At 38.3% G+C, this 15,209-nt stretch overlaps 1 protein-coding gene across 2 annotated transcripts in view; it reads left to right on the top strand.

Annotated features, from left to right (window-relative positions):
* The window catches only part of htr2cl1 (5-hydroxytryptamine (serotonin) receptor 2C, G protein-coupled-like 1), a 188,496-nt gene that overhangs the window by 27,926 nt on the left and 145,361 nt on the right, over positions 1–15,209 (top strand). For both annotated transcript variants that reach the window (XM_014022000.1, XM_014022001.1), the window contains one exon: positions 10,611–10,722. The gene's annotated coding sequence lies outside the window, so the exon portion shown is untranslated. The remainder of the gene's footprint in view (positions 1–10,610; positions 10,723–15,209) is intronic.

Here is a 15,209-nt window from a genome sequence, read left to right as displayed (position 1 = left end):
TTATGCTAATCTCCTATCGCGTGCACAAGCAGCTGGATAGAACAGGTGGAATTTACGCAGCTCATTTACACACGTTTCCTGAAGATAGAAGAGTTTGTTGAATCTCACGTGACATGTTCGTACGAACCCTTTGTACGAACAAAAGTAAGAGAAATTTAGGATAAGAATACGAACATGTTCTTGCATGAGGCCCATTGTGTCCTTATTCATTGTGCCCTTAGTCAGCCACTCACACCTGTTGTCACTCCCAATCAGCCCATCTGCCTCCAATATCTAATCAACCTCTGCTCTTTATATTCAGTCTCTTGCCATCTTCTGGTTAGTTCTCTGTTTTCTTATCTTTCAGCTATCAATGGTGCTTCTTGTGTTTCCATGGTTTTACCAGCATTTAATGTTTTTATAAGTGTTGCTGTCACATCAGCTTTTGTTCTATTATTAAATACATTTTGTTTTGAGTTCCCCATCTGCAATTTAGGTCCAAAACCTCCAACTGGCCTGCTATACAGTATTTAGACTTGTAAATAAATAAATGAATGAATAAATAAACAACATTTTATACACCTTTTTATTGTGCAGTACATCTTGCCAAAAAACGGTAACAATCTAGTTTCACTTAATACCTTTTTTAACTCTAAATTCATGGTTTGTTTTTGTTTCACTGTTCACTCAGCTGTCAAGTCTGTGTGAGAGACGTTTGCTCACCTTTACCTGTCTGCTGGGGTCCACCAGAACTCGTAAGCTTGAATTCAAAAAGGCAACACCAAGCACACACAAAAAAAAAAAAAAAAAAAAACAATGAGCCAAACCACTGTAGAAGAACAAAACACATTCTTGTTTTGATAAAATATTGTTTTGAAAAAATACTGTTATCCACATTTGAATAGTTTAATTTTAGGAACTGCACAAATAAAAAAATGTGCAAAATTCTGGTGAGAAATTGCAAAAACTTTTTTTTGTCTTTTGTATAGTTTAGGCATACACACATAACACACAGTTTTTTATGTGCTCCCTTCTGCAGGTTACCACAAAAACTGAAATTGCATGAAGTGCCTGTGACATGTATATCCTTCACATACAAAAGTTCAAAGAAAACATCTTTATAAAGAAACTTGGCATAATATACATGACTTTACCCATTTTGTCACAAAACTGGCATATTTCTTTAAAAGGAAGTGCCATCAAAGGGGAACTCTTAATGAAAGAAAACACTCTGATCTTTGTTTATTGAAACAATTTCATTTGAACTCTGACTTTTATCCATCTCTCTCTGATAGTGACTAAAAATAATCTAAAGAAACATCATATTCTTCTCTGTTGTTAGTCATTTTAGTAATGCTCTGTTCACATGCAGAGGTTCCCCTTTGACATCACTTCCTGTTGCTTGACCATCAAATTACTCAACAACTGTTCATCTCAGCAGCGTGTATTGTTTTCTGCAATATGCTATCAATGTTATCTTTACAAAAAATAATTCATATTTATTACAAAAAATGATGTCATAGGCACTTTAAAGACCCCTGATTAGTTGATCAAATTTGTACTGTGTCAAACAGCTGTAGTGCATGAGTTAATTTTCATCTGCTTGATTGAAAATGTCTTAGACCAACAAATACATTCAAATAACAAATGACAACTTTTGCAGGAACATCATAAGCAGTTCTGGAAACTGGAAAACTGCAGAACTGAAAGAAGTGGACAAACACAGAGTGTGTCTTTTCTGTGGGAGTTAAATTATACAACTAAAAGAGGACTGATAAGAGGTGGGAACAGTTGGTGCTTTTTTAAGATGAAGAGGAGGAAGCAGCTGTTTTTTTTCTAAACCACACATCGAAAGATAGAATTTTTAACAAGGCTGCTGGGCTGATTTTGTACCCAGAAAAAAATAGAAAATATTTTCTGGATGTGGATTGATTGATAGATAACAGAGAATGGGTGTCTTTTTGTCTTTTGGTTTTAACATACAATGAATAAATAAATAAATTAATAGCTATGAAGTAAAGCAGCATGAAAATATGATTTTTATGATAACTAAAAGACATTTATGTTTTTATTTAACTTTTTTTTTTACTTTAAAGCTGTCAACACAAATCCTGAGATGATGGTGATCAAGTTGAGGGCATGGCTGGGAAACTTGTTTCATTTTGGCTGAGTCTGAAATTGCAGTATTGTAACCAGATTTGGACAGATGTGACTGTTACACAAGAGTTATAACAGGAAAATAGTTTCTGCATGTCCAATACAAATGTCAACATCAGCAATTTTCAAATATACATTTGATGCAGTCTGTAAGTCCTGCAGACTGGTGAAGTTTGAATAGATAATTATAGCTGCATTCAGCAAAAGTGTTGTCAGAACTCTCACAGCCCCCCTTGGCTGAAATGAATTCAAAATTTGTGGCCAAAATGTTGTGTGGAACACAGCCTACACATGCTAGTATAACACTTGGATTGTTTGACAGTTAGTGGCCTTTTAAAAGTAGGGTTTCAGTCAAACCAACTCTGAATCTAAGCTTAGCACAAAAAAGAAATAACTTTGTATTTGGTAGATTTCTTTGTTGTAACAATGCTTCTTGGCAAAAAAATCCTATTAAATGGTGCAACGTTTTATAAAGAACATGCATTTATGGGATGAGCCGTAGAGCTGAGTGTGTGAGTTGCGCACATGAAAAATTTGCCTAATTTTCTCTGCCAAACAGCTAATATTTCTGTCACTGTTGGCACTTATTTTGAGCTTTTCAGATCTAAAGACCGTCTCATTCAGAGCCTGTGTATGACCCTGGAAGTCTACGACAAAATGGCCCTGATTCACATGCTCATAATTCTTACAAAACCCTGGTCACACCCCCTGGGGGTGGTTCATCCTATGTCAGCATTGGAATGCCAGAAATGGAGATTATTCTTATGTTGCTGGAGTGAGGCACATATAAAGTAGAGACTTGTTGATTCTCTTCAAGTTTAAAATAAGTAACTTCAGTCATTCACAAAGTAAAACACATTGCTGTATCAAAAATTCATATGTCACAAAATATCTTTCATATAACTTCTTTTGAACATTTTAGAGGAACCTTTAGGGTTTCTCTGTCTGAGGTACAGGATCATTTAGGTTAATTCTTACCACATGCGTGTGCTGCTCTTCCTAAATATTGTACTGCTAAAGTGTTGCAACTGCTGCTGGTCAGATAAAAGCTTAAAAGCTAAATAACCATATATTCATTTCAGTGTGGTCATGTGGCTGTATTATATCAGAGTATAATATCAAATCAAATGGATAATGGAGTTGGCAATACTAGTACTTTGCTGGTGCCATGTAGACAATCTGCAGTTTATTACTGGGTGAGGTCATAGGCTGTTGTATGCCCTCCTGTGGAGAGTCAAACCACAGCTGTTAGAATTTGGCACGTTGCAGGTTGTCCATGGACTCATGTTGTATACATCCATATTTCCATTACCTTGACCCGCTTCTTCCTTTCTGGATCAGTGGGGGTCACTGGTGCCCATGTTCAGCCATTGTTGTGTGAGATTTGGGGGACACCCTAGACAGGCGACAAGTCCATCATAGCACCACATAGATACAAATGAATCATCACCTCCGATAGTGATTTGGGTACCACTGATGGCAAATCATTACATCAGTGACACATTTTGGCTGCATGCCTTACCCCTCCCAAAACAAATCATTGTTAGTCTTTTGACAAGGCAATATCCACCTATATACAACAAATGGGCTTAGTTGGTAGAACTGTTGCCTCTCATGAAGAAGGTATCTGGATCGAATCCTGGCCTTGGGAACCAGGGGACTTTTCAGTGTATAGTTTGCATTTTCTCTACATGCATTCGTGAGTTTTCTCTGGGTTTTTTGGCTCAGTCCCAAAGACTAAAAACAGGCATGTTAGAAGCACGTTWGGTTAATTTGCAACTGTAAATTGTCCTTAGATATGAGAGCATGAATGARTGAAGTCATACCCTTTGGAAAGAGTGATGTCAGTGTGTCTCTCCACGACACTGGCAGGATTAGTCCCTTCCTTCTAGTGTGGCCACAGACGCACAGCATGATCATCTGTGATAAGGAAGAACTAAAGGGTATTGCTGAAGATAGTGTAGTGCCCCTCATTCATTCATGCCTCACAGCCAAGGCCTCCGAGCACTGTTATCTTCTAAATAAACTGTAATATAGTACATACACTCTGACAAGACTTGTTTCCTTAAACACATCATTGTCACACTTTGTGTAAATCAGCTGTGTTTTCTCTGCTGAGCAAGACCATGAGTTGACTTTGATGTAAAATAGTAAAGATCATTAAAACATATTGGGGAATTCTAAAAGACTTTGGCAAAGAGTATGTCAACATTTTACATCTTTCATTGCCAGCATGGCTGCATTGCTTCATATTAAAGTAGTGAACCCAGTAATGACTAGGATTGTGCCTCTCTTGTAATAGGGAAAACCAGTAGAATTTGAAAGTTCTCCTACTCATTGACCATGCTAAATACAATTAGCAAAACAAGTTGATCTTAATAAGTCCTTTTTTGTTTGTTTGTTTTGCATTATGTGCATTCAAACACTGCAGCAAAACATGTTCACTTGTAATGGTTGGGCAGTACTACATATGTTTGAACTCCTAAGATACAAACCAAAATAAGTAAAAATAAAAATGTATTGCAGCTATCATTTATGCTTTGTGCACTTGTCAGCTAAACTGGATTTTATGGTTGGGGATGTTGTGAAACCTTTAGCTTTCCCAGTCAGAATTTTGAATTTAGGGTCTTTCCAGTTGATTTTTCCAACTTGAAACTACAAACAAATGCAACATCTATTCTAAATGCACTTCTGCACAGAGCTGCTGCTGCTGATTCAATTGCCTTGTGTCCTATGTGCATCAGCAAACTGTTATGAACTGATTACTCTTTATATCACTAGTAGCAGAGGTGGTACAGTAAGTCATTAATATTATTACTTTGGACTTGACTTGGAAAAAATGTTTAGACTTCTGACTTGACTTGGACTTTTACACCAATGATTTGGACCTGTTTACTTAAAAAAGACTGGGAATGTTATCCAAAATCTAAAGCTTGAAACACATTATTTATAAATTGCTGCCTAATAATTATTTTCATTCATTCTGTTTTTAACAAACACAGACTGTCCCTCTGTTTTTCTACACTCTGAGTTGCAGCAATCAAGTTAACCAAATTAACTTACTTTGTAAGTTCAGCTGCACATTTCATCACAATTTGAGATACATACAGATTTTAAAAAATCATATATTATTTACATTTAACATATAATTGCAACATTGTTAAAATAAATAAAYTCTCGAAAGGGATGGAAATTACAAGTTGTAGACTACAACAACTTGTAGTCTACAACTTGCTCGTACTGACTACTACTATGTTAGACTTGACTCAGGACTTGTGGATCAAGTCTGGAAACTTGGTCCCACCTCTGACTAGTAGTGTGAATTCATTTTTGTGGTTTCCTAAACCTAAACAATTGGAGAACAAAAACATATAGTTTAGTGTATTAAGAAAAGCAGACAACCCTAAACATTTCAAACCAAATCATGCACATGTACCTCTAAAGCCTTTAAATTGGTGCCATTTGACATTTTTTGAGCATCTTCTTTTGAATTTAATACCGTAGAGACAGCTGGAAATTAAGAGGGAATTTTAAGTCTTCAAAAAAATATTTTATGTGTCGTTTATTTTTATTTTTAACATCTGCTTCTTTTATTTAAATTTGTACAAATACGTGCTTCTGTACTTCTTAAATTTGACATCCTTTTATTTTGGCGGTATGAGTGATTTTGTGACACTGTAAAATTTGTGAAAAAATGCTATAAACTTGTCCTGTGAACATTTTTTTAATTCATTAAGTACTATTATGATGCCTTTTAAAAGATAATGAAGATTTTTTTCACAATTTTCTTTTTTGCAAGTCACAGCATTTCCTCCTTTCTTCCTCCTTGTCTCTCCTCCTCTTCATCTCCTTCCTCTCTCTTTCTGTGGTAATGAATACTGAATCAGTCAGAGACAGACGGTGCGTGGGGTCTCCCCGGAGGAGGCAGACACACAGAAAAAGAAGAAGAAAAAAAGAAAAACAATGCACAAATCTACACAGACATATGCCACAGTAAGAAAACCTTCTGCTTCATAAGAATGCATGCATCCACAGGAGAACATATACTGAGGTGGATTTGTCGCTTTAACAAATATCAGCTTTTATTTTTCTTAGCAGTAATCAGCAACTGCAATAGCGTTTCAATCAAAAGTGAAGGATTAGAAATCAAGGTTAATGAGCATTTAAAAATGGTTATTTCATTTTAAATCACTTGTTCTTTCCATTCTGCTCTCTTTGTACCGRTTTGCATCACTGTCTCATGACGTTATGCTAAGCAGCTCCTCCTCTGCCTCCTTTTTGATTAACATACTGCTGAGTGCTTTTTATGTGTGGTCTCCCTCAGAGAGCATGAAGGCCCCATGCTGCCAGATTAAAAGTTTACACTTGGRAAAGGAGTGGAGACTGGCATTGCATAACACTTAACATACTGTGAAAACACATGCTCCTTTTTCCAAGGGTAAATACTGTACAACAGATTTCTTCTTTTCTTTTTTTTTGTCTTACCACTGAAACAGACCCTCATGAGTAAATGAGAACAAAAGTAATAGACTGGATGAATTTTTTTTGTTGTTGTTGTTCTTGATGGGATCCTGTGCAATTTGAGGCTCTTTAAAAAATCATTTTATAATCATTTCTAAAGATACGCCCTCGAGGTACGCATCTGAGCGTCTTCAAGTTCAGTCCAAAAATATCAAATGTGGTCAGAGAAAAACAGAAAATCCACCAAAATTAAAAAAGGAACCTCATAAAGGTCATATGTTTTTTATTTTTCAGTTTCACTTTTAATATCCATCCATTCATCTATCTTCACACACTTGTTCCTGTTCCTTGTTCTCAGAGAGCAGGTACCCATTGGGCAAAGGCTACCTTTGCTAACCTTTTACTWCTTTTATCTTCCGTCTACTCCTTTTAGCTTCTGTTTTCCTTTTCACTTGAACAACTTAGGTTCAGGGGGTTGGTTTTTTTTTGMTTTCTGTCTTTTATTCCTTGTGTCAGTTTGGTTCACCTGTCTGAGTGTGCCCCATTTCAGGAGCTGCATCCCACCTAGACCGTGGCCCACGTAGGCCACACCCTAGTCCTAGTCCATGCCAGTCCGGATAGGCTGCATAAAATGCCTTCAACGCAACAGGAGTACCATAAAAGCAGAGTTTTATCAAATTCTTGATGTCAAGCCTGCTTCACAGTATAGGTTTCTGGTTTAATTAGCTAAATAAGGTGAGTAGAATCACTTTATTATATTTGTTTATATGTTTTAGTATGGAAATACAATCACAGCACAACATAGTTCACTACACAAACCACATAGAGAGAAGGCAACTCTGTGGTCAGTAAGTTGTCACTTTGAATCTCCTGACTGGTACAGAAACTATGGGTGAGAAAGGTGCTTCTACATTCATTTGCTGCACTCTGGACCCTTGAGCAAGACCATGTACCCCTCCTCAGCTGCTCCCCGAGGTGCCCTAGATGGCAACCCCTTGCTCCACAAAATGTGGGCTGTGGTAACTGAACACCATGTTACCACAGCCCCAGCCATAACCATCAGAACCTACTGATTTAAAAAAAATATTTACTGTCATTTGGTTTAACGATGGGCATGTCATGTCAACCGTCAACACAAATGATCTGTTGAATCATTCAGGGACATTTTTTATATAGAATGTCACACATTTATGTCAGGCAGCAACTTGATGTTTGACAATAAATGCATCACTCATCTGAAACCCTTTCTACCTGACATACTGACTGAGCAGTTCAGGTCTGCGTGGAATGAAGATGGACATGAAAATGTGAAGACAAAAAAAAACCTGAATAAAGCCTGACTGGACCGAACAAAACATAACAAATAAATCAAAACCTGTTCATTTGATTGGGTTTTGTTGAGCGTGTTCTTCCGAAGAACTAAGGCTGCAGGACCCTTGGTGAAATGAAAATGGGTGATGTACAGTAGGATCACTGCAGCAGCTGCMTCTTGACGATAAGAAGCCCAAGAGACATGCTGGCACATAAACACATTTTATACAGTATGTTTCAAGAGATAAAGTTGTATGCCATGTGTGTGATTTACTCCTACGATTTGACTCCTTTAACTCTCCACTTGGTCATAAAAACCGATGACATCTTCAAGCACTATGTTTGTTCCTTGGAGAAGAGAGGACACAGAAGACGTGGCAGTAAACACAAAAGGACAGCAAAGGCGGACAGGATGTGACAGAGCAATTTTTAGGAGAGTAGGGTAGAGATAGGGATTTACAGGAAGATGAAAAGTGAATGAAAGAATTGAACCAAACCAAGGAAAAAGCAGGATTCAAGGACGGTAAACCAAATTTATGGGATAAAAGCTGGTCTATAAATTAGAGAGAACAAGGCCGAAAGAGATGTCAAGTGAGGAGGCGGATAAAAAAAACTGTTGAATGACAAATGATCTGAGGTAGAGAAGTGAAGAAAAAGTGTTGAAGAAAAAAAATAAATCATCTCAGGCTGCCATGAGTGGCAGATGATAATCCACTTGTGTGTGTGAGTGTGTAAATGAACCTAGAATCTGAGTCTGCAAAGAAGGATTTCAGGTTGGGACCTTTAACTGTGATTTTAAGGAGGGTGGATTGTGCAAAATTAACTTTCTTAAGCTTTATATTAGGTTAAAATGTCACTCCCTCATCAAAAACATACCCAATGTTGCTTTGACTCATTCATGCTTGTTATAGAAATCCTTGAATCTCCTTTGGTAGCCATGTGGAGCTGCTACAAAGCACCACCTATTTGTACAAAGCTCCTCCCTGGAGCTCAGTCTGCAGCCGAGCTCCCGCCCCACAGAGCACCCTTCCCCGAAGCATTGTTGTGAAGATGTGCTGAAGTGGGAGTGTCTGAAACGGTAGGAGGTTTGCGTTAAAATGACCCACAAGGCTTCTGTTTTTGGGGGCCATGTGCTTTTTAAATGCTTCTTTTTCATATTTAAATCCAAAAAACATGTAAAATAGGTTGTTTTCAGGTCCAGGCCTAGCTTGACAAAGACATCTGCAATCTCAAGGGATTAGCCTGGTTAACAATGGTAAAATCAAAAAATATAATAATTATCATGAAGTTGGGGTCTATATAAAGTGGAATGCTTTGGTTTAAATTACTCCTTATTGTAACTCCACAAGCCCCTCTATAATCCCTTTTCTCAGGTGCATGTCAGATCAACTCGTTTTGGTGCTGTCTCTTTAATTGCAAATGAGGCATTTTACACTCGGCCCCCTTCAGGTTTCACTGTCAACAATCYTTGCCTACTCCACCCCTTTTGGCCATTTTTGTAGTTTGATAGCAGAGATATTATATAGCAGTATGGAAACCTTTAATTTACACAAGGATTAAAATGGAAGACTTGTCCATCCAGCCTTACATGTTGGAGCTAGAGTCTGACCCAGAGTGGGTCTAAAATGTGGATTTTGCATATTTCCCCTTTAAGGCCCTTTGGGTCTTTTAGACCAGAGGGCACCAGGAGGGTTAAAGTATCCTTTTAGTTGCATTTTTTCTTCATTCCCCCGTCAGCCCTATTCTTTTTCTCCTTCATTTTCTCCCTGACAGACACGCATACAGACACCAATACAGGTAGGCTTGAATGCCCTCATCTGTCAATAACTGACTCACCCAGATTCTCCAGACTTCATTTGTATGCACGTCTGAAAGTCCAACTTAAATCTCTCTCGTGGTTGAATGTAGTAGAGCCAAGTTGTAAAGATACAACAGTGTTATCTGCTTTGGTCAAGCTTCTGTGGCCATTTGGCACACACACACACACACACACACACACACACAATAGGAGGTTATCATGTCTGACAAAGAATATTATATGTTTTGGTTTGGGCTTGTCGGCTTCCTACAAGAAAAACGAGACACACTGCATCTGCTTCACAAATACAATGGCTTCATTTTTTTTCCCCATTAGGACCCATTTATTGGAAGCAATTACATGGGTCAGGCTGTATTTTAATTAAGAACTAATGAACATTAGGACATGCAGAGTGAGAGAGGCTGTTGTGAGGGGAGATATGAAAATAAATCATTTTAAAAATGACCATAACCAAAAAAAAAAGACAAAAGAAAGAGCTGGTGCATTTAATTTACTTTTGATTTAAAGCTCAACAACTAATCATTTCAGTTTGTCTGAGGTGATAAGGAGATGCACATGCAATACTGAATACGGAAAGAAGAAAAAAACATTTTCCGAAATTCATACTTTTTTAAAACCAATTATTTTATTTATTTATTTATTTATTTATTTATTGCATAACTGGAAAGGTTTTTTATGACAATCTTGCTCTCCCTGTGTGAAAAGCACTTCCTGAGCAATTCAGTTGAGGATAAAAAGACGTAAATTTGGACACAAATTGCATCTATCAACCGCAGAAGATTGGCAAAATGGGAATAGGTGAGAGCTCGGTCGCATTTTGTTGTCACAGAAGGAAATTTTGAACTTAATACAGTGTCATCTTTTTTAATGTGTTTTTGTCCAGGCCAGCTGGGGAAAATAAACGTCTAGAGTGAGTCCTCGGGCCTCCATTCAGCAGGTGGAGTTTGGTAAACCTCTAAAAGGAAGTCTTTGAGTGGCTCAGGACCAAGTGCCAGGTAAATTAACTTGCCTCATAATAAAGAAGCAGAAAGTTTAAACTGCATTCCAACAGGCTTATTTGTATTCACGAACGTCTGTCAGTTCTTGTCCAAAATTTTGTGCCTAGAAATGTTAAGAGGCTTGGCAGTTTGCTTCAGCTTCATTTTCATCACTCCATCAATCTTTTAAAGTGTGTTTTGTTGAAAMTTTATTAACCCTCATTACCTTTCTTTTTAGAATATACCCCATTTTTGGATTTAGGGCTACATCTACTAACATCCTAAATAACGAGTGCTAAGTTGTGTGTACAACCTAAAAAAATCAACATGTTACTACTGGGCATGTTGTGGATGATCAACTAAGATTTCTATGCAAATGATAAAGTAAAAGTGGTTAAAACCACTCTTTTGCTACTGGCTGCAGTGTTGTAAAAAGTTTTGTTTTATTTAATTTTTTTTCATATTAAACATGGCATGGCTTTTATTTGTAATGGGCTCCAAATCAAACCTTAGGTTCTGCAGCGGCTCAAAAATGGCATAACTGAATAGACAATGTTTCTTTACTTARTATTTTTATTTTTGACAGTCCAAGTACCGTTATGTTGACACATGAACAGAACACTCTCTCTCTTTCTGTCTCTCCACTATGTCATTGTACCTGTGCCTCCTTCTTGTCACAATGGCCACAGAACACTTTGCTTGTTTATATTTAGCATAGTTGCAGGGCAGTTACAGATGCTAAAATGGCAACCGAAATCAGTTTCAGCTTTGATAAATCACAGTGCGGTCTTAAAATTTTACAATTGTATATCCTCCTACAGGTCATCTGTGATGCATTCGAGACCAGGGAATACTCAAATTTTTGAGGGTTAACCACACCAGATACATGTTACTGTGTGACTGTTGGAGGTGTGCACTATACAAGTGCTTTTAGTTCTAAATTTACTCAATATTTTAAAGAATCTAAGGTTTGAGAACAAAACTTCAGTACAAAATAGTAAGGATAGTTTCTTCATCTTCAAGGGGTGCTGAGTTCAAGTTTGGAGGTGCAACAGCACCCTCAAAAAAGGGCTAAAACTGCCCCCGGGTGTCCCAATACCAGTTTTTCTCAAGCACTCCAGTACTTTAGTTTGGCCAGAGGTGTCAAAAATATTCACATTCCTTACCTAAGTATAAGTATAGGGTTTAAAACTACCTTTTTTGGAAGTAGAAGTGTCAGCTCAAGCTTTTTACTCAAGTAAAAGTACAAAAGTACTGGCTTTAAAACTACTTAAAAGTATAAAAGTAAAAGTAATGAACACTTAAAAAAGCCATTAAAGATAAAAGCATTGTGGACTTGAAGGAGTTTGACCATTTCCCTAGGGCAGTCTTGTGGGGGGTACTCAGGGAGTATGGGGTGCCAAGCCCTTTCATACAGGCTGTTAGGTCCCTGTACGACCAGTGCCAGAGTTTTGTCCACATTGCCAGTAGTAAGTCGGACTCGTTTCCGGTGAGAGTTGGACTCCACCAAGGTTGCCCTTTGTCACAGATTCTGTTCATTACTTTTATGAACAGAATTTCTAGGCGCAGCCGAGGTGTTGAGGGGATCCTTTGGTGACCTTAGGATCACATCTCTGCTTTTTGCAGATGATGTGGTTCTATTGGCTTCATCAGATCGTGATCTCCAGCTCTCACTGGAGCGGTTCACAACCGAGTGTGAAGCAGTCGGGATGAGGATCGGTGCCTCCAAATCCGAGACCATGGTCTTGAGGTGGAAAAGCGTAGGGTGCCTTCTCCGGGTCGGGGAGGAGGTCCTGCCCCAAGTGGAGGAGTTTAAGTATCTCGGAGTCTTGTTCACAAATGAGGGAAAAATGGAGTGGGAGATCAATGGGCGGATCGGTGCTGCATCTGCAGTGATGCGGGTGCTGTACCGGTCAGCCATGGTGAAGCAAAAGTTGTGCCAGAAGCTCTTGATTTACTGGTCAGTCTACATTCCAACCCTCATCTATGGTCATGAGCTTTGGGTAGTGACCGAAAGAACAAGCAGCCGAAATTAGTTTCTTCGCAGGGTGTTTGGGCTCTCCCTTAGAGATAGGGTGAGAAGCTCGGTCGTCCGGGAGGGACTCAGAGTAGAGCCGCTGCTCCTTCACGTCGAGAGGAGCCAGTTGAGGTGGCTCGGCCATCTGGTTAGGATGCCTCCTGGACGTCTCCCTGGTGAGMTGTTCTGGYRYCYTCCCACTGSGAGGAGARCCKGAGGAAGACCCAGGACACGCTGGAGGGACTATGTCTCTCASCTGGCCTGGGAACGCCTTGGGATTCGCCTAGATGAGCTGACCCAAGTGGCTGGGGAGAGGGAAGTTTGGGTCTCTCTGCTTAGGCTGCTGCCACAGGGACGGACAGAAGGATAAAAGCTTAGGCTGTGCCACAGTGTTCTTTTTTTATTTGTTATTTTTATTGATGGCCTCCCTTCTCTCCTTATAGCCATCCTCTCCACACCAATATTATGAATTTTCTTTTTTTTAAATAGGAGAAAAAGAAGAAGAAAGAAAAAAAGTGAAATGTAATGAGAGAGTGAAAAAGAGATTAGAAGATATGTAAAATATATGTTGAGAAAACATAAGACAGCACACCGGACTTCTTGGCTCCACACCTACAAAACAAAGATAGCAAAACCACAGCAACAAAAATGCATATCTATATAATTATAATGACTTTAGCCTTGCTGAAAACCATACCCATATACGCTGTAGGGACTATGTTTCTCAGCTGGCCTGGGAACGCCTTGGGATTCGCCTAGATGAGCTGACCCAAGTGGCTGGGGAGAGGGAAGTTTGGGTCTCTCTGCTTAGGCTGCTGCCACAGGGACGGACAGAAGGATAAAAGCTTAGGCTGTGCCACAGTGTTGTACAGCGTATAACCCCGCCCCCTACAAATTTTTCTTCTAAAGTCAATAATGAGAATAATATTAAATTAAAATGTAATTGTTGAAAAACAATTGCAATTAACTGACTAGACTACTTGTTTCAGCCATGACCATCTTCATTCTACATGCATCTGTTACAGTATGTCCTGCTGGGATGGGATGTGATATGTGTTATACAGGTGTGATTGACTGAGTTCAATTCAATAGGGTGTCAGAATGTACATATTTATACTTCTCATCCAACCACAATCAAATTCACTCAAATTCTACAAAGTATTTGTACTTAGTTACTTGACTCCTTTGAGTTTGGACACTCTGCAAAACTAAGTACGTAAGTTCGTACTGATTTAGAACTTTACCATTACACAATGATTCAAAAAACAAAACATTTTTTATTTAGAAAAAAAGTGTCTCTCTTTCCTTATGAGCCTCCAGCCCCACTGACTGCATGATATACTGTATACTGTTAAAATATTTTACGATAAATAATAGCTCAGTTATGGTCCTACTGGTTTTAATAATTCTTTACATAAACCTGTTTTCAAAGGATCTGAATCATTACATGTAATACCACCATGTAAAACTGAACTGAAAATCACTATTAACCACACCATGAGCTGTATGACTCGCATTGTTCTCCAGTAAAGGCAAGCAAACCGGCGCTTATTCAGGTCAGACAGGATTAATGATCYGTGACTGTAAGTTTATGACTCCTTTCAGAACCAAGCAGGTTGCAGGACTTTTGAACTGCATGAATGTAACGGCTCATATTGGCGCAGAAAGTGGCAGGTCGTTAACAGTGAGGCCATGCTAATGGAGCCCATTCTATAGATTACTGTAAGTGCCTCATATTTATGCCATTGTAAAACTAGAGTGGTTTTGCTTATTCGCTGTTTTCTAAGAGCTATTCCAGTCATTAATCAGTAGTTCATTGAGTTTTAAAACAGCTTGAAGTACTCCAAATTGATTTGTTTTGACTGAGGTGGAATGAGGTTTTCTACACATTTTTGATCCAAAGTATTTTAATAAGAATTTTAATATAAATGAAGTGTTCCATATGGATTAAAAGCACTACGTGAGATTTGTTATCTCAGCATTTTTGCAGGAAATCTTCTTTTAGGTTAAGTACGATGTCAGTATTGACCACACATTACTTAAAAAACAGCATAGTTTGCTATCTTGATAAAGACCTATTTTAAAAAATATAGAAATTTTATTTTTGAAAAAGCCCTCTCATTTGTGCGTAGTGAGACGATGTGTTTGTGGGGTAGTCCCATTTGATTTTTCAGCTTCTCAGGCTTTCCATCTCCTCCATTCAGAGTGCTCTTGGTTACCATTTGATCTTCATTCCCATCTGTTGCTCCTGCTGAAAGGATAAGAAAATTCATCACCACACATTGGGCCTCATGCAAGAACATGTTCGTATTTTTATCCTAAATTTCTCTTACTTTTGTTCGTACAAAGGGTTCGTACGAACATGTCACGTCAGATTCAACAAACTCTTCTATCTTCAGGAAACGTGTGTAAATGAGCTGCGTAAATTCCACCTGTTCCAAACTATGGAGGTAAATTTGTGTTTTTATTATTCAATCAAACAAAAAGC

This window comes from Austrofundulus limnaeus, unplaced genomic scaffold (assembly GCF_001266775.1).
Source record: "Austrofundulus limnaeus strain Quisiro unplaced genomic scaffold, Austrofundulus_limnaeus-1.0 Scaffold314, whole genome shotgun sequence".
Taxonomy (NCBI): Eukaryota; Metazoa; Chordata; class Actinopteri; order Cyprinodontiformes; family Rivulidae; genus Austrofundulus; species Austrofundulus limnaeus.
Note: the sequence above shows the minus strand (reverse complement) of the source record. Positions and strands in the feature narration are given on the sequence as shown.